The sequence below is a fragment of the Oncorhynchus clarkii genome, chromosome 2, assembly GCF_045791955.1.
Source record: "Oncorhynchus clarkii lewisi isolate Uvic-CL-2024 chromosome 2, UVic_Ocla_1.0, whole genome shotgun sequence".
NCBI lineage: Eukaryota > Metazoa > Chordata > Actinopteri > Salmoniformes > Salmonidae > Oncorhynchus > Oncorhynchus clarkii.
The window spans coordinates 79,413,973-79,433,166 of NC_092148.1; the positions used below are offsets into that span (position 1 = coordinate 79,413,973).

General features: G+C 45.6%; 1 pseudogene; it reads right to left on the bottom strand.

Moving 5' to 3' along the window:
* Positions 1–19,194, bottom strand: part of LOC139378245 (vitamin D(3) 25-hydroxylase-like) — a 28,447-nt pseudogene extending 9,253 nt beyond the window's left edge.

Genomic DNA, 19,194 nt, shown 5'->3' on the forward strand with positions numbered 1-19,194 from the left:
GAAGGGGGGGCGGTGCGTTTGCGGTGGTCGGCAGAGGCGGACAGAGCCTTCAATAGGTTGAAGGCGATGTTCACGGATGCACCCGTGTTGGTGCATCCTCTAGCATTCATAGTGAGGGTGGACTCGTCTGAGGCTGGGGTGGGTGCCGTGCTATCACAGCACTCGGGTACGCCACCAAAACTCCGCCCCTGCGCTTTCTTTTCGAGGAAGCTCAGTCCGGTGGAGCTTAATTATGATGTGGGGGACCAGGAGTTGTTAGCAGTGGTCAAGGCCCTGAGGGTGTGTGTAATGAGTCATATGTTACAAATTATTGGCGGTCGGTGACGTGAGGGAGGATGATTTTTTTTTTGTAGAATGGCCTTATTTCAATTACAGCATATTGGATGACTGTCATTCATATTCCGTTCACCCAGCTCAATGTAACATGATGTAGGCTACTACATGATACTGTAATTTTCCCTATACCCATCATAAGGTTGCTACAACCTAGCCTTTAAGTGCACAGGTTGAGAGAATTGTTTTATTAATCCAGGTGTCAGACCGTGACACATTCAATACTGCCTAGCACACTCTTCAATGCATCTAGCTGATCTAGGCTGTAATAGAGGTTGACCGATTAGGATTTTTTTGGCGCTGATACCGATTATTGGAGGGCCAAAAAAAAAGCCGATACCGATTAATCGGACGATTTTTATATATATATTTGTAATAATGACAATTACAACAATACTGAATGAACACCTTTATTTTAACTTAATATAATACATAAATCAAATCTATTTAGTCTCAAATAAATAATGAAACATGCTCAATTTGGTTTAAATAATGCAAAAACACAGTGTTGGAGAAGAAAGTAAGTGCAATATGTGCCATGTAAAAAAGATAACGTTTAAGTTCCTTGCTCAGAACATATGAAAGCTGGTGGTTCAATATTCCCAGTTCGTCAATATTCCCAGTTAAGAAGTTTTAGGTTGTAGTTATTATAGTAATTATGATGTGTCGACTATTTCTCTCTATACCATTTGTATTTCATATACCTTTGACTATTGGATGTTCTAATGGGCACTTTAGTATTGCCAGCCTAATCTCAGGAGTTGATAGGCTTGAAGTCATGCACAGCGCTGTGCTTCAAGTATTGCTAAGAGCTGCTGGCAAACACAGTAAAGTTTCAATGAATGCTTTTACGAGCCTGCTACTCAGTCAGACTGCTCTATCAAATATCAAATCATAGACTTAATTAGAATATAATAAACACAGAAATACGAGGCTTTGGTCATTAATATGGTCATATCCGTAAACTATCATTTTGAAAACAAAATGTTTATTCTTTCAGTGAAATAAGGAACTGTTCCGTATTTTATCAAATGGGTGGCAACCCTAAGTCTAAATATTACTGTTACATTGCACAACCTTCAATGTTATGTCATAATTATGGAAAATTATGGAAAATTAGTTTGCAACGAGCCAGGCGGCCCAAACTGTTGCATATACCCTGACTCTGCTTGCACTGAACGCAAGAGAAGTGACACAATTTCCCTAGTGTCACGACATCCACCGAAGTCGGTTCCCCTCCTTGTTCGGGCGGCGGTCGGCGTCACCGGTCTTCTAGCCATCGTCGATCCACTTTTCATTTTCCATTTGTTTTGTCTTGTTTTCCTACACACCTGGTTCTCATTTCCCTCATTAAGTGTTGTGTATTTAACCCTCTGTTCCCCCCATGTCTTTGTGTGGAATTGTTTATTGTAAGTGCTTGTGCACATGTTGACTGGTGCACGACGGGTTTTGTACGCATGTCTTGTTATTCTTTATGCCGGTGGTTTTGATATTAAACTGCTCTGGCTATTACCTAGTTCTGCTCTCCTGAGTCTGACTTCCCTGCCACCGGTTACGCACCCCATTACAGAATTCCACACCATGGAGTCAGCAGGAGCAGGTACCCCGGTTATAAGAGTCGAGGAGTGCCTCAGAGAACATGCGGCGATGCTACAACATCTCGGCATCGCGATGGACTGCGTCGTTCAGACCATGGACCTCTGGGAGAGACAGGGAGCCACTCCAGCCCCTCCACCAGCACAACATGGATTCCCACTACTCGTCCCTTCTGTACCCGGTCCCAGTGGGATGCGTCTCGCCCCTCCCGGGGAGTATGATGTGACGACAGCACGGTGCCAGGGGTTCCTGCTACAGCTGTACCTATACCTGGGAACCGTTTACCCGGCTCCCTCGAGAAGGGAGAGGGTGTCCACCCTCGTCTCATGCCTCTCAGGGAGAGCTCTGGAGTGGGCTAACGCTGTGTGGGGAGAAGGAGATGCGGCGTTGGACAACTTCACAGAGTAGTCTTCGACCACCCGCCCGAGGGTAGAGTGGCGGGTGAAAGTCTTTTCCAGCTGAGGCAGGGGAGGAGGAGCGGCCAGGAGTTCGCCCTGGAATTTTGGACCCTGGCCTCAGGAGCGGGATGGAACGACAGGGCCCTTATCGACCACTACCGTTGCAGCCTGCGTGAGGATGTCCGTCGGGAGTTGGCCTGCAGGGATACCACCCTCACCTTCGACCAGCTGGTGGACCTGTCCATTTGGTTGGATAACCTGCTGGTCACCCGCGGACGTCCAGAGAGTGCTCTGTCGATTCCCTCTCCCAGCACCACCGCTCCGGTGCCTATGGAGCTGGGAGGTGCTGCGCTTAGGGCGGCCGGAGGAGGGGCTTTCACGTGTACCATCTGTGGCCGCACTGCTGGTCGGTGCCGGGTTGGTTCCTCTAGGGTTCGAGGCAGCTGGCAGCGCACTCTGGCGTCGTCCCAGGTGAGCATGCACCACTCTCATCCAGAGCCCTCTGTTGTACACCTGTTTGTGCATGTTTACTTTCCTGAGTTTTCCCCGCATTCCCAGCATAAGGCACTCGTCGATTCAGGCGCGGCTGGGAATGTTATCGACAGAGCATTCGCCCATAGGTTAGGGAACCCTACTGTTCCAGTGGTTAGGCCTGGAACATTAGGGTCCGGGGTAATTAGGGAAGCTACCATCCCCCTGGGCATGGTGACACAGGGGATCACGAGGAGAGAAACAGTCTCTTCCTCATTGACTCTGCTGCGTTTCCCGTGGTACTAGGCCTTCCCTGGTTAGCTGGTCATGACCCCACCATTTCATGGCAACAGAGGACTCTCACGGGGTGGTCAAGAGAGTGCTCAGGGAGGTCTTTAGGGGTTTCCGTTGGTGCTACTACGGTGGAAAGTCCAGACCAGGTCTCCACCGTGCGCATCCCCCCGAATATGCCGATTTGGCTCTCGATAAATCTCCTGGTAGACGCTGCACTTCCCATGAGTCACGTGTATCCCCTGTCATATGCGGAGACGGCGGCTATAGAAACATATGTCTCCGAATCCCTCCGTCAGGGGTACATTCGGTCCTCCACTTCACCCGCCTCCTCAAGTTTATTTTTTGTGAGAAGAAAGAGGGAGGTCTGCGCCCGCGTATTGACTTTCGAGGCCTAAATCAGATCATGGTGAGGTACAGTTACCCGCTACCTCTTATCGCCACAGCGATTGAGTCAATGCACAGGGTGCACTTCTTCAACAAACTAGATCTCAGGAGCGCTTACAACCTGGTGCGTATCAGGGAAGGAGACGAGTGGAAGACGGCGTTCAGTACGACCTCAGGGCATTATGAGTACCTCGTCATGCCGTACGGGTTGAGGAATGCTACATCAGTCTTCCAAGCCTTTGTAGACGAGATTTTCAGGGACCTGCACGGGCAGGGTGTAGTGGTGTATATTGATGACATTATGGTATACTCTGCAACACGCGCCGAGCATGTGTCCCTGGTGCGCAGGGTGCTTGGTCGACTGTTGGAGCATGACCTGTACGTCAAGGCTGAGAAATGCCTGTTCTTAAACAGTCCGTATCCTTCCTAGCGTACCGCATTTCCACCGCAGGGGTGGAGATTGAGAGTGAACGCATTTCAGCCGTGCTTAATTGGCCGACTCCCACCACGGTAAAGGAGGTGTAGCGGTTTCTAGGGTTTGCCAATTACTACCAGAGGTTTATCTGGTGTTTTGGCTCCCATTACCTCACAGCTAAAGGGGGGACCGGTGCGTTTGCAGAGTTCGGCTGAGGCGGACAGGGCTTTTGGTCACCTGAGGGCTCTGTTTACCTCGGCTCCTGTGCTGGCCCATCCGGATCCTTCTTTGGCGTTCATAGTGGAGGTGGACACGTCCGAGGCTGGGATAGGAGCCGTGCTCTCTCAGCGCCCGGGTATGCCACCGAAGCTCCGCCCCTGTGCCTTCTTCTTGAGGAAGCTCAGCCTGGCGGAGCGAAACTATGACGTGGGGGACCGGGAGCTGTTGGCTGTCGTCATGGCTCTGAAGGCGTGGAGACATTGGCTTGAGGGGGCTAAACACCATTTTCTCATCTGGACTGACCACTGCAATCTGGAGTACATCTGGACAGCGAGGAGACTGAACCTCGCCAGGCAAGGTGGGCCATGTTTTTCACCCATTTTGTTTTCACACTTTCTTACAGACCAGGTTCGCAGAACGTGAAGGCAGATGCACTGTCCCGGCTGTATGACACAGAGGAGCGGCCCATGGATCCAACCCCCATACTACCGGCCTCCTGCCTGTTGGCACCAGTAGTATGGGAGCTGGACGCGGACATTGATCAGGCGTTACGTGCAGAGCCCGCTCCCCTCCAGTGTCCTGCTGGGCGTCTGTACGTCTGTGTATTGGGCCCACACGTCACCTTCCTCTGGTCATCCAGGCATTAGTCGGACGGTGCGCTGTCTGAGTGGGAAGTACTGGTGGCCTACTTTGGCCAAGGACTGAGGGTTTATGTTTCATCTTGCTCGGTGTGCGCTCAGTGTAAGGCTCCTGGGCACCTGCCCAGAGGTAAGCTACACCCCTTACCCATTCCACAACGGCCATGGTCGCACCTGTCGATCGATTTCCTGACTGATCTCCCCCATCATGGAAACACCATGATCCTGGTTGTTGTGGATCGTTTCTCTGAGTCCTGCCATCTCCTTCCTCTGCCCAATCTCCCTACGGCCCTACAGACTGCGGAGGCCTTGTTTACGCATGTCTTCCGGCACTACGGGGTGCCTGAGGATATAGTGTCTGATCGGGGTCCCCAGTTCACTTCGAGGGTCTGGAGGGTGTTCATGGAACGTGTGGGGGTTTCTTTTAACTAAATATGCAGGTTTAAAAATACATACTTCTGTGTATAGATTTTAAGAAAGGCATTGATGTTTATGGTTAGGAACATTGGTGCAAAGATTGTGCTTTTTTCGGCAATTAGCTTTTGTTAAATCATCACCTGTTTGGCAAAGTTGAAGTAGGCTATGATTCGGTGATAAATTAACAGCCACCGCATTGATTATATGCAACGCAGGACAAGCTAGTTAACCTAGTAATATCATCAACCATGTGTAGTTAACTAGTGATTAAGTGAAGATTGATTGTTTTTTAATAAGATAAGTTTAATGCTAGCTAGCAACTTACCTTGGCTCCTTGCTGTACTTGCATAACAGGTGGTCAGCCTGCCATGCAGTTTCCTCGTGGATTGCAATGTAATCGGCCACAATCGCTGTCCCAAAATGCCGATTACCGATTGTTATGAAAACTTGAAATCGGCCATGCCGGGAATAAAACGTTCCAAGCCAAACCTTCATATCATTACCGCTACACACAGCCTACCTACATCGTCGTAGCTATTAGAACTAATGCATCAGCAAGCAGTTTATCAGTTACAAAAGCATGGAAGAGTTCCAGTGTTGGATAGCCATAGCCAGATAGCTAAAATAGCATCCCACTGTGTTTGAGTCGGGTGTTTGAGAAGGCTTAACTACCTAGCTGCATTCGCTAGCTATGTGAAAAAATACAATGAAATATAGCTAGCTCCCTCTTGCCTCTCCTTCATTTTTAAAGATATTAATTTGATCAAAACTGTTCACACTTGTCTTTCTCTGTTTGAGTCAACTACTCACCAAATATTATGCACTGCAGTGGTAGCTAGTACTGAAGCTCATGCTTTCAGTACTATATTCATTCTCTGATCCTTTGATCGAGTGGACAACATGTCAGTTCATGATGCAAGAGCTCTAATAAGTTGGAGGACGTCCTCCTGAAGTTGTCATAATTACTGTGTAAGTCTATGGAAGGGGGTGAAAACCATGAGCCCCATAGGTTTTGTATTAAAGTCAATATACCCAGAGGAGGACAGAAACTAGCTGTCCCCCGGCTACACCTTGGCGCTACCCTACCAGGTGCTGTTGAGGCTACTGTAGACCTTCATAGCAAAACAGTGTGTTTTAATCAATTATTTGGTGACGTGAATACATTTAGTATAGTTTTATCTCAAAAGGATAACTTTCACTATTTTTATGAAATTTACTGAGGAGGATGGTCCTCCCTTTCCTGTTACATATACGCAAATCAAAAAATAAATAAATATGTAAACCCAAATTTACATATTAGATTACATCAATTCGATTGAACCTCTGTCTAGAATATCCCCTTAACTAGTTTCCTCTGTCAGGGTGTGATTAGGGTGGGCATTCTGGTTTTTCGTTTCTATGATGGCCTGGTATGGTTCCCAATCAGAGGTATGGTATGGTTCCCTATTTACTTCCTATGCGGTCAACAACATCAGTGATGCACCTTGTGTTGTTCTATCCCTCACCTGCAGAGAACGGCATGAAGGCCTCAGGCTTCTCAAACTCTCCCTGCTCGTTCAGGAGGTTTAAGGGGTTGAACTCATGGGGGAACTTCCACTGACCCTTTTCAGACAGTACAGAGGTGAGGTTTGGAATGATCATAGTACCCTACAAGTTAAAAATGGAGAGAGATAATGAAACAGATAAGGTGAAGAAGAAAGAACATTAGGTAAGAGATTTTGAACACATTTAGATACATTTGAGATGATACATTTGGCCAGGTCGCAGTTGCAAATGAGAACTTGTTCTCAACTAGCATACCTGGTTAAATAAAGGTGAAATAAAAAATAAAATGTTTATGTAAATACATAATCTCAAATGTATTTCCACTTCTCACCTTTGGGATACTGTAGCCCATCACCTCAGTGTCTCTGGTGGTGCTATGAAACACACTGAGAGGGACAGTACTGGCAATGCGCTGAGCCTCGTGGGTCACTGCCTTTCCTCAAAGAGGCATGTATCTTTCCCTCCAGAACCGTGTCAATTTCCTGCTGAAACCTCTCTGAGAAGAGCAAAGGGAGGGGGTGTACTTGGCAAAGTGGATGGGGTTATATCCTTCCTGTTTGGCCCTGTCCGGGGGTATCGTCGGATGGGGCCACAGTGTCTCCCGACCCCTCCTGTCTCAGCCTCCAGTATTTATGCTGCAGTAGTTTGTGTCGGGGGGCTAGGGTCAGTCTGTTATATCTGGAGTATTTCTCCTGTCTTATCAAATCAAATCAAATGTATTTATATAGCCCTTCGTACATCAGCTGATATCTCAAAGTGCTGTACAGAAACCCAGCCTAAAACCCCAAACAGCAAGCAATGCAGGTGTAGAAGCACGGTGGCTAGGAAAAACTCCCTAGAAAGGCCAAAACCTAGGAAGAAACCTAGAGAGGAACCAGGCTATGAGGGGTGGCCACTCATCTTCTGGCTGTGCTGGGTGGAGATTATAACAGAACATAAACTACTGCAGCATAAATACTGGAGGCTGAGACAGGAGGGGTCAGGAGACACCGTGGCCCCATCCGATGATACCCCCGGACAGGGCCAAACAGGAAGGATATAACCCCACCCACTTTGCCAAAGCACAGCCCCCACACCACTAGAGGGATATCTTCAACCACCAACTTACCATCCTGAGACAAGGCCGAGTATAGCCCACAAAGATCTCCGCCACGGCACAACCCAAGGGGGGGCGCCAACCCAGACAGGAAGATCACGTCAGTGACTCAACCCACTCAAGTGACGCACCCCTCCTAGGGACGGCATGAAAGAGCACCAGTAAGCCAGTGACTCAGCCCCTGTAATAGGGTTAGAGGCCGAGAATCCCAGTGGAGAGAGGGGAACCGGCCAGGCAGAGACAGCAAGGGTGGTTTGTTGCTCCAGAGCCTTTCCGTTCACCTTCACACTCCTGGGCCAGACTACACTCAATCATATGACCCACTGAAGAGATGAGTCTTCAGTTAAGACTTAAAGGTTGAGACCAAGGCTGCGTCTCTCACATGGGTAGGCAGACCATTCCGTAAAAATGGAGCTCTATAGGAGAAAGCCCTGCCTCTAGCTGTTTGCTTAGGAATTCTAGGGACAATTAGGAGGCCTGCGGTATGAGGTATGTACGGCAGGACCAAATCAGAAAGATAGGTAGGAGCAAGCCCATGTAATGCTTTGTAGGTTAGCAGTAAAACCTTGAAATCAGTCCTTGCCTTAACAGGAAGCCAGTGTAGGGAGGCTAGCACTGGAGTAATATGATCAATTTCTTTGGTTCTAGTCAGGATTCTAGCAGCCGTATTTAGCACTAACTGAAGTTTATTTAGTGCTTTATCCGGGTAGCCGGAAAGTAGAGCATTGCAGTAGTCTAACCTAGAATTAACAAAAGCATGGATTCATTTTTCTGCATCATTTTTGGACAGAAAGTTTCGGATTTTTGCAGTGTTACGTAGATGGAAAAAAGCTGTCCTTGAAACAGTCTTGATATGTTCGTCAAAAGAGAGATCAGGGTCCAGAGTATTTATTTATTTATTTATTTACCTTTATTTAACCAGGTAGGCAAGTTGAGAACAAGTTCTCATTTACAATTGCGACCTGGCCAAGATAAAGCAAAGCAGTTCGACAGATACAACAACACAGAGTTACACATGGAGTAAAACAAACATACAGTCAATAATAAAGTATAAACAAGTCTATATACAATGTGAGCAAATGAGGTGAGAAGGGAGGTAAAGGCAAAAAAGGCCTTGGTGGCAAGGTAAATACAATATAGCAAGTAAAACACTGGAATGGTAGTTTTGCAATGGAAGAATGTGCAAAGTAGAAATAAAAATAATGGGGTGCAAAGGAGCAAAATAAATAAATACATTAAATACAGTTGGGAAAGAGGTAGTTGATAGGGCTAAATCATAGGTGGGCTATGTACAGGTGCAGTAATCTGTGAGCTGCTCTGACAGTTGGTGCTTAAAGCTAGTGAGGGAGATAAGTTTTTCCAGTTTCAGAGATTTTTGTAGTTCGTTCCAGTCATTGGCAGCAGAGAACTGGAAAGAGAGGCGGCCAAAGAAAGAATTGGTTTTGGGGGTGACTAGAGAGATATACCTGCTGGAGCGTGTGTTACAGGTGGGAGATGCTATGGTGACCAGCGAGCTGAGATAAGGGGGGACTTTACCTAGCAGGGTCTTGTAGATGACATGGAGCCAGTGGGTATGGCGACGAGTATGAAGCGAGGGCCAGCCAACGAGAGCGTACAGGTCGCAATGGTGGGTAGTATATGGGGCTTTGGTGACAAAACGGATTGCACTGTGATAGACTGCATCCAATTTGTTGAGTAGGGTATTGGAGGCTATTTTGTAAATTACATCGCCAAAGTCGAGGATTGGTAGGATGGTCAGTTTTACAAGGGTATGTTTGGCAGCATGAGTGAAGGATGCTTTGTTGCGAAATAGGAAGCCAATTCTAGATTTAACTTTGGATTGGAGATGTTTGATATGGGTCTGGAAGGAGAGTTTACAGTCTAACCAGACACCTAAGTATTTGTAGTTGTCCACGTATTCTAAGTCAGAGCCGTCCAGAGTAGTGATGTTGGACAGGCAGGTAGGTGCAGGTAGCGATCGGTTGAAGAGCATGCATTTAGTTTTACTTGTATTTAAGAGCAATTGGAGGCCACGGAAGGAGAGTTGTATGGCATTGAAGCTTGCCTGGAGGGTTGTTAACACAGTGTCCAAAGAAGGGCCGGAAGTATACAGAATGGTGTCGTCTGCGTAGAGGTGGATCAGAGACTCACCAGCAGCAAGAGCGACCTCATTGATGTATACAGAGAAGAGAGTCGGTCCAAGAATTGAACCCTGTGGCACCCCCATAGAGGCTGCCAGAGGTCCGGACAACAGACCCTCCGATTTGACACACTGAACTCTATCAGAGAAGTAGTTGGTGAACCAGGCGAGGCAATCATTTGAGAAACCAAGGCTGTTGAGTCTGCCGATGAGGATGTGGTGATTGACAGAGTCGAAAGCCTTGGCCAGATCAATGAATACGGCTGCACAGTAATGTTTCTTATCGATGGCGGTTAAGATATCGTTTAGGCCCTTGAGCGTGGCTGAGGTGCACCCATGACCAGCTCTGAAACCAGATTGCATAGCAGAGAAGGTATGGTGAGATTCAAAATGGTCGGTAATCTGTTTGTTGACTTGGCTTTCGAAGACCTTAGAAAGGCATTGTAGGATAGATATAGGTCTGTAGCAGTTTGGGTCAAGAGTGTCCCCCCCTTTGAAGAGGGGGATGACCGCAGCTGCTTTCCAATCTTTGGGAATCTCAGACGACACGAAAGAGAGGTTGAACAGGCTAGTAATAGGGGTGGCAACAATTTCGGCAGATAATTTTAGAAAGAAAGGGTCCAGATTGTCTAGCCCGGCTGATTTGTAGGGGTCCAGATTTTGCAGCTCTTTCAGAACATCAGCTGAATGGATTTGGGAGAAGGAGAAATGGGGAAGGCTTGGGCGAGTTGCTGTTGGGGGTGCAGTGCTGTTGACAGGGGTAGGAGTAGCCAGGTGGAAAGCATGGCCAGCAGTAGAAAAATGCTTATTGAAATTTTCAATTATGGTGGATTTATCAGTGGTGACAGTGTTTCCCATCTTCAGTGCAGTGGGCAGCTGGGAGGAGGTGTTCTTATTCTCCATGGACTTTACAGTGTCCCAGAACTTTTTTTAGTTAGTGTTGCAAGAAGCAAATTTCTGCTTGAAAAAGCTAGCCTTGGCTTTTCTAACTGCCTGTGTATAATGGTTTCTAGCTTCCCTGAACAGCTGCATATCACGGGGGCTGTTCGATGCTAATGCAGAACGCCATAGGATGTTTTTGTGTTGGTTAAGGGCAGTCAGGTCTGGGGAGAACCAAGGGCTATATCTGTTCCTGGTTCTAAATTTCTTGAATGGGGCATGTTTATTTAAGATGGTTAGGAAGGCATTTTTAAAAAATATCCAGGCATCCTCTACTGACGGGATGAGGTCAATATCCTTCCAGGATACCCCGGCCAGGTCGATTAGAAAGGCCTGCTCGCTGAAGTGTTTCAGGGAGCGTTTTACAGTGATGAGAGGAGGTCGTTTGACCGCTGACCCATTACGGATGCAGGCAATGAGGCAGTGATCGCTGAGATCTTGGTTGAAGACAGCAGAGGTGTATTTAGAGGGGAAGTTGGTTAGGATGATATCTATGAGGGTGCCCGTGTTTAAGGCTTTGGGGAGGTACCTGGTAGGTTCATTGATAATTTGTGTGAGATTGAGGGCATCAAGTTTAGATTGTAGGATGGCTGGGGTGTTAAGCATGTTCCAGTTTAGGTCGCCTAGCAGCACGAGCTCTGAAGATAGATGGGGGGCAATCAGTTCACATATGGTGTCCAGAGCACAGCTGGGGGCAGAGGGTGGTCTATAGCAGGCGGCAACGGTGAGAGACTTGTTTTTAGAGAGGTGGATTTTTAAAAGTAGAAGTTCAAATTGTTTGGGTACAGACCTGGATAGTAGGACAGAACTCTGCAGGCTATCTTTGCAGTAGATTGCAACACCGCCCCCTTTGGCAGTTCTATCTTGTCTGAAAATGTTGTAGTTTGGAATTAAAATGTCTGAATTTTTGGTGGTCTTCCTAAGCCAGGATTCAGACACAGCTAGAACATCCGGGTTGGCAGAGTGTGCTAAAGCAGTGAATAGAACAAACTTAGGGAGGAGGCTTCTAATGTTAACATGCATGAAACCAAGGCTATTACGGTTACAGAAGTCGTCAAAAGAGAGCGCCTGGGGAATAGGAGTGGAGCTAGGCACTGCAGGGCCTGGATTCACCTCTACATCGCCAGAGGAACATAGGAGGAGTAGAATAAGGGTGCGGCTAAAAGCAATAAGAATTGGTCGTCTAGAACGTCTGGAACAGAGAGTAAAAGGAGGTTTCTGGGGGCGATAAAATAGCATCAAGGTATAATGTACAGACAAAGGTAAGGTAGGATGTGAATACAGTGGAGGTAAACCTAGGTATTGAGTGATGAAGAGAGAGATATTGTCTCTAGAAACATCATTGAAACCAGGAGATGTCATTGCATGTGTGGGTGGTGGAACTAATAGGTTGGATAAGGTATAGTGAGCAGGACTAGAGGCTCTACAGTGAAATAAGCCAATAAACACTAACCAGAACAGCAATGGACAAGACATATTGACATTAAGGAGAGGCATGCTTAGTCGAGTGATCAAAAGGGTCCAGTGAGTGGAGAGGTTGGTTGAGGGTCACGGCGATTTAGACAGCTAGCCAGGCCAACCGGTAGCAAGCTAGCATAGGATGGAGTCTGTTGTTAGCCACCTCTTGCGTTCGGTCAGTAGATTAGTGGGGTTCCGTGTGGTAGAGGGGATTAATCCAAATCACACAACAACAACAAAAATAAGAACAATAGATATAGTTATAGAGGCCCGAGAAGAAAACATAATAATAATAACAATAAATAAATTGTCCGATTGTCTATTCAGATAGCAGCCGGTAAGACAGCTAACGGTTAGCGGGCCGCAGATGGTCGTTCAGGTAACGTCGCGACAGAGGAGCCAGCCGGATCTCATTCAGGTAGATAACGTCGGCAGTCCAGTTGTGAAGGCCCGGTGGGGCTCCGCGTAGGCAGTGAAACGGGTCCGGATAGGTGACTGCAGCCCAGGAGTGAATGATGGAACTCAGGAGTGATTGACGGAGCTGGCTAGCACCGGAACAATCGATGTTTGCTCCGGAATCGACGAAAGCCGACTGTCACACGGATAGCAGCTAGCTAGCTGTGAGATCCGGGTATGAATGTCCAGAGAGCAGTTGAAATCCAGGGACATGGAGAGAAAAATTGGTCCGGTATGTTCCGTTCCGAGCCGCGCTGCGCCGTACAAAACTGGCGATAGATTTTCGATAGATTTTCGAGCTAAAGGATAGCTGATGACCACAAACCGTGGTTAGCTGAATACTAACGATTTGCCAGTAAAGAAGCTAACTAGCTTCTGATTAGCTTCTGGATTAGCTTCTGGGCTAGCTCCTGGCTAGCTTCTGGCTAGTTTCTGGCTAGCTTCTTGGAGTTTCTGGCTAGTTTCTGGCTAGCTTCTTGGAGTTTCTGGCTAGCTTCTTGGAGGATTACAGATCTGAGGTAAATAATACTTTTTTATAAATATAAATTGGTGAGGCTGGTTGCAGGAGAGTGTTTAGAAGATGAGTTGATGGAAAATAAAAATAAAATGTATGTGAAAAAAAGTTGTAAATATATATATACAGGACACGACAAGACGAGGACAAAAGACGTCTGAACTGCTATGCGATCTTGGAGTACCAAGATAGTAACGCCGAGGTCCTTTACAGTTTTATTTGAGACGACTGTACAACCATCAAGATCAATTGTCAGATTCAACAGAAGATCTCTTTGTTTCTTGGGAACTAGAACAAGCATCTCTGTTTTGTCCGAGTTTAAAAGTAGAAAGTTTGCAGCCATCCACTTCCTTATGTCTGAAACACAGGCTTCTAGCGAGGGCAATTTTGGGGCTTCACCATGTTTCATTGAAATGTACAGCTGCGTGTCATCCGCATAGCAGTGAAAGTTAACATTATGTTTTCAAATGACATCCCCAAGAGGTCAAATATATAGTGAAAACAATAGTGGTCCTAAAACGGTACCTTGAGGAACACCGAAATGTACAGTTGATTTGTCAGAGGACAAACCATTCACAGAGACAAACTGATATCTTTCCGACAGATAAGATCTAAACAAGGCAAGAACTTGTCCGTGTAGACCAATTTGGGTTTCCAATCTCTCCAAAAGAATGTGGTGATTGATGGTATCAAAATCAACACTAGGAGCACGAGGACAGATGCAGAGCCTCGGTCTGATGCCATTAAAAGGTAATTTACCACCTTCACAAGTGCAGTCTCAGTGCTATGATGGGGTCTAAAACCAGACTGAAGCATTTCATATACATTGTTTGTCTTCAGGAAGGCAGTGAGTTGCTGCGCAACAACCTTTTCTAAAAATTTTGAGAGGAATGGAAGATTCGATATAGGCCGATATCTGGTGTCCTGTGTGATTTTAAGTATGCTCTCTCTAATTATCTTTCTCTCTTTCTCTCTTTTTCTCTCATTCTTTCTTTCTTTCTTTCTTTCTTTCTTTCTTTCTTTCTTTCTTTCTCTCTCTCTCGGAGGACCTGAGCCCTAGGACCATGCCTCATGACTACCTGACCTGATGACTCCTTGCTGTCCCCAGTCCACCTGGCCTTGCTGCTTCTCCATTTTCAACTGTTCTGCCTGCGGCTATGGAACCCTGACCTGTTCACCGGACGTGCTACCTATCCCAGACCTGCTGTTTTCAACGCTCTAGAGACAGCAGGAGTGGTAGAGATACTCTGAATGATTGGCTATGAAAAGCCAACTGACATTTACCCCTGAGGTGCTGACCTGTTGCACCCTCGACAACCACTGTGATTATTATTATTTGACCATGCTGGTCATCTATGAACATTTGAACATCTTGGCCATGTTCTGTTATATTCTCCACCCGGCACAGCCAGAAGAGGACTGGCCACCCCTCATAGCCTGGTTCCTCTCTAGGTTTCTTCCTAGGTTCTGGCTTTTCTAGGGAGTTTTTCCTAGCCACTGTGCTTCTACACCTGCATTGCTTGCTGTTTGGGGTTTTAGGATGGGTTTCTGTACAACAGTTTGTGACATCAGCTGATGTAAGAAGGGCTCTATAAATACATTTGATTGATGTTGGCGACAAAAAAAGTGCTAAAATCAAAAGGGATTATCAACATTGCCTGACACCTTTGTTCTTGCAAAATAATCTACAACAACTGTAGAAGTAGAAAGACAATTTGAATGCAAACATTCAATGGGTCATAAGGTAGAGGAATACAGTGAGCAGTGTCTTGGAGGTGGTGTCTGTTCCAGCAAAGTGAAAGTTCAGGAGGTAAAAGATGAGTTGGGCCTCTGAAAAAGATCCATCATCTCCTCTCTGCTGGGTAGAGTACAGCTGTGACAGTGATTTTGAAGGCATGGTACTAACTTATCATAACAATAGATGATGTGGTCTATCCCTCTCGTCTAAGCACTTAAACTCCCATAAGCAAAACTGACACACTTTTTCTAGTTCATCCGGGTAGCAGTCAATTAAGTCTCTTGGCTCCCCAGGAATCCTGGTTTCTTTATGCTGAGTGATAAGTCATCTGAGGGATAAGACATCTGTTTACAACTAACTACATTTTTAAAGTCCTTCTGGAATGGCAAGGGAATGTGTCGCAGCATGGGCACTGTGTCGTAGAGCTGTGGAGAAACTCCCAAGTGAAGAGTCAGAACTACTATTTCACCAATCAGTGATCTAACACCCAAATCTGTTTCATGGATTTTTCTGTGGAAAAATAACAATATTACCCTTTTTATAAGTAATACAGTGCCTTGCGAAAGTATTCGGCCCCCTTGAACTTTGCGCCCTTTTGCCACATTTCAGGCTTCAAACATAAAGATATAAAACTGTATTTTTTTGTGAAGAATCAACAACAAGTGGGACACAATCATGAAGTGGAACGACATTTATTGGATATTTCAAACTTTTTTAACAAATCAAAAACTGAAAAATTGGGCGTGCAAAATTATTCAGCCCCCTTAAGTTAATACTTTGTAGCGCCACCTTTTGCTGCGATTACAGCTGTAAGTCGCTTGGGGTATGTCTCTATCAGTTTTGCACATCGAGAGACTGACATTTTTTCCCATTCCTCCTTGCAAAACAGCTCGAGTGCAGTGAGGTTGGATGGAGAGCATTTGTGAACAGCAGTTTTCAGTTCTTTCCACAGATTCTCGATTGGATTCAGGTCTGGACTTTGACTTGGCCATTCTAACACCTGGATATGTTTATTTTTGAACCATTCCATTGTAGATTTTGCTTTATGTTTTGGATCATTGTCTTTTTGGAAGACAAATCTCCGTCCCAGTCTCAGGTCTTTTGCAGACTCCATCAGGTTTTCTTCCAGAATGGTCCTGTATTTGGCTCCATCCATCTTCCCATCAATTTTAACCATCTTCCCTGTCCCTGCTGAAGAAAAGCAGGCCCAAACCATGATGCTGCCACCACCATGTTTGACAGTGGGGATGGTGTGTTCAGCTGTGTTGCTTTTACGCCAAACATAACGTTTTGCATTGTTGCCAAAAAGTTCAATTTTGGTTTCATCTGACCAAAGCACCTTCTTCCACATGTTTGGTGTGTCTTCCAGGTGGCTTGTGGCAAACTTTAAACAACACTTTTTATGGATATCTTTAAGAAATGGCTTTCTTCTTGCCACTCTTCCATAAAGGCCAGATTTGTGCAATATACGACTGATTGTTGTCCTATGGACAGAGTCTCCCACCTCAGCTGTAGATCTCTGCAGTTCATCCAGAGTGATCATGGGCCTCTTGGCTGCATCTCTGATCAGTCTTCTCCTTGTATGAGCTGAAAGTTTAGAGGAACGGCCAGGTCTTGGTAGATTTGCAGTGGTCTGATACTCCTTCCATTTCAATATTATCGCTTGCACAGTGCTCCTTGGGATGTTTAAAGCTTGGGAAATATTTTTGTATCCAAATCCGGCTTTAAACTTCTTCACAACAGTATCTCGGACCTGCCTGGTGTGTTCCTTATTCTTCATGATGCTCTCTGCGCTTTTAACGGACCTCTGAGACTATCACAGTGCAGGTGCATTTATACGGAGACTTGATTACACACAGGTGGATTGTATTTATCATCATTAGTCATTTAGGTCAAAATTGGATCATTCAGAGATCCTCACTGAACTTCTGGAGAGAGTTTGCTGCACTGAAAGTAAAGGGGCTGAATAATTTTGCACGCCCAATTTTTCTGTTTTTGATTTGTTAAAAAAGTTTGAAATATCCAATAAATGTCGTTCCACTTCATGATTGTGTCCCACTTGTTGTTGATTCTTCACAAAAAAATACAGTTTTATATCTTTATGTTTGAAGCCTGAAATGTGGCAAAAGGTCGCAAAGTTCAAGGGGGCCGAATACTTTCGCGAGGCACTGTATGAGTAATATGTTAGTTCTCTTTGAGAAAAGGGGTAATCTGTATAAGGACATCAGTTAAAAGGCTAATATGTTACTTTCTTACGAAAGTTGGAAGTTGGAAGCACAGAATTGTCTAGAATGTTGCTGTAGTGTTAAGATTTCCCTTCACTGGAACTAAGGGGCCTAGCCTGAACCATGAACAACAGACCAGTATTCCTCCTCCACTAAACTTTACAGGTGGCACTATGCATTCAAGCAGGTAGCGTTGTCCTGGCATCCACCAAACCCAGATTAGTCCATTGGACTGCCAGATGGTGAAGCGTGATTCATCACTCCAGAGAACACGTTTCCAGAGTCCATTGTTGATATATATGCATTATAAGGTTTAAAATGGTTCCACAGTTCTTTTCAGTCTCTGCCTCTTATAAAGAAACGGTCTGAGAGATGTGTGAGTTATTGCAGTCAAAACAGGGTGTCTGTGAGAAAGCGCCTCAAGACTAAAAGAGATTCATAGACACAGAACCTTGCAGGGGAGTGAAAGAGATGAGACTAGTCAGACATACCACTCACTATAAAGCAACTTGGGGAGTGGAAAATTACTGCTGAGCCCTAGAAAACACTGGAACTATTGTATCTCCTGCAAGTTTGTAAAACTGTATATGCATGGTGTGACGGGCCTGAATTTTTCTGAACGTCTCAGTGCTTATCCTTCCAATAGGGCGCTTTCCCTTTAATTCCCAATTAAATAGCCAGCATCAGCTGCGCAAAAGTGGGGTTGTGATGGAGACGTGAATGAGGATGTGTTCAACCCTCAGTTCCGAAGCTTCTCTATTCCGTTTGTTTTGTAGCCTAATAGAGTTTACCCAGGATCGGATCCACTCTTTGCGTCGTGGACTACACCTCTCTGTTCTTCGTGCCCTTTCTCCGCTGGAGATCTGTTGGCGGATTGGATTGTCTGACTGACCGACTGACTACAACCTTTTTGTATACGGTATTTCATTTGTTTGATGTATACTGTGATGATTTGTGTAGTTAGTTGTAGTTGAGGACTTAGTAAGAGTTGATACGCTTTATAGTTGTGTGGTAAAATAATTGTTATATGGAGGAACCAGAACTCATGGTGTTATATTATTATATGTGTGTGTGATAATTTATGTTGGTAATACAACCCACGCAAAATAATAGTTGTTTTTGAAGTTCTTTCCAATGTTTTAAGGGTTTATGAAAAGTGTATTTCCATCCTGACTTTTACATAAGTCCTTTGTATTGGTGTAGACTTGACGGACCAGGTGGGACTCATTCCCTCCCAAACCAAAAGGAGAAACCAATGTTTTCTCTGGTAGGCACAACCTACCTGTCACCCCTATAAATAATAACCTCAAGTCAAAACCGTTACAATGGGCTTGGTCTCATGAGCAGAAGGTATTGACGTAGGCAGTTACATCACTAGGGGTTGACTGCAAGCATATTAAAAGCAACTTGGACTTTTGCTATTTTGCAGTACTCAGGAGAGACATCAGTTGTATGTTTGATGAATGATCTTTGACTTCTGTCTACAGCTGTATTTTGATTAAAATTGATATGATTTATAAGTGCACATTTTGAGTATTCCTTATTTGTTAAGTAAATAACGGAGCCCAGAAAAGTGGAACCAACACAACCGAGGACAGACGTCTTTTACACGTTATGCACTTCAGCACTTTGCGGTCCTGTTCTTGTGTGGCTGAGTTGTTGTTGCTCTGATACTCACATTTTTTAAAATTGTATTTATATTTTATTTAACTAGGCAGGAACAAATTCTTATTTACAGTGACGGCCTACCCCGGCCAAACCCGGACAACGCTGGGCCAATTGTGCACCACTTTATGGGACTCCCAATCACGGCCAGATGTGATACAGCCTGGATTCAAACCAGGGACTGTAGTGACGCATCCTGCACTGAGATGCAGTACCTTAGACCGCTGCGCCACTTGGGAGCCTGAAGGGCCAT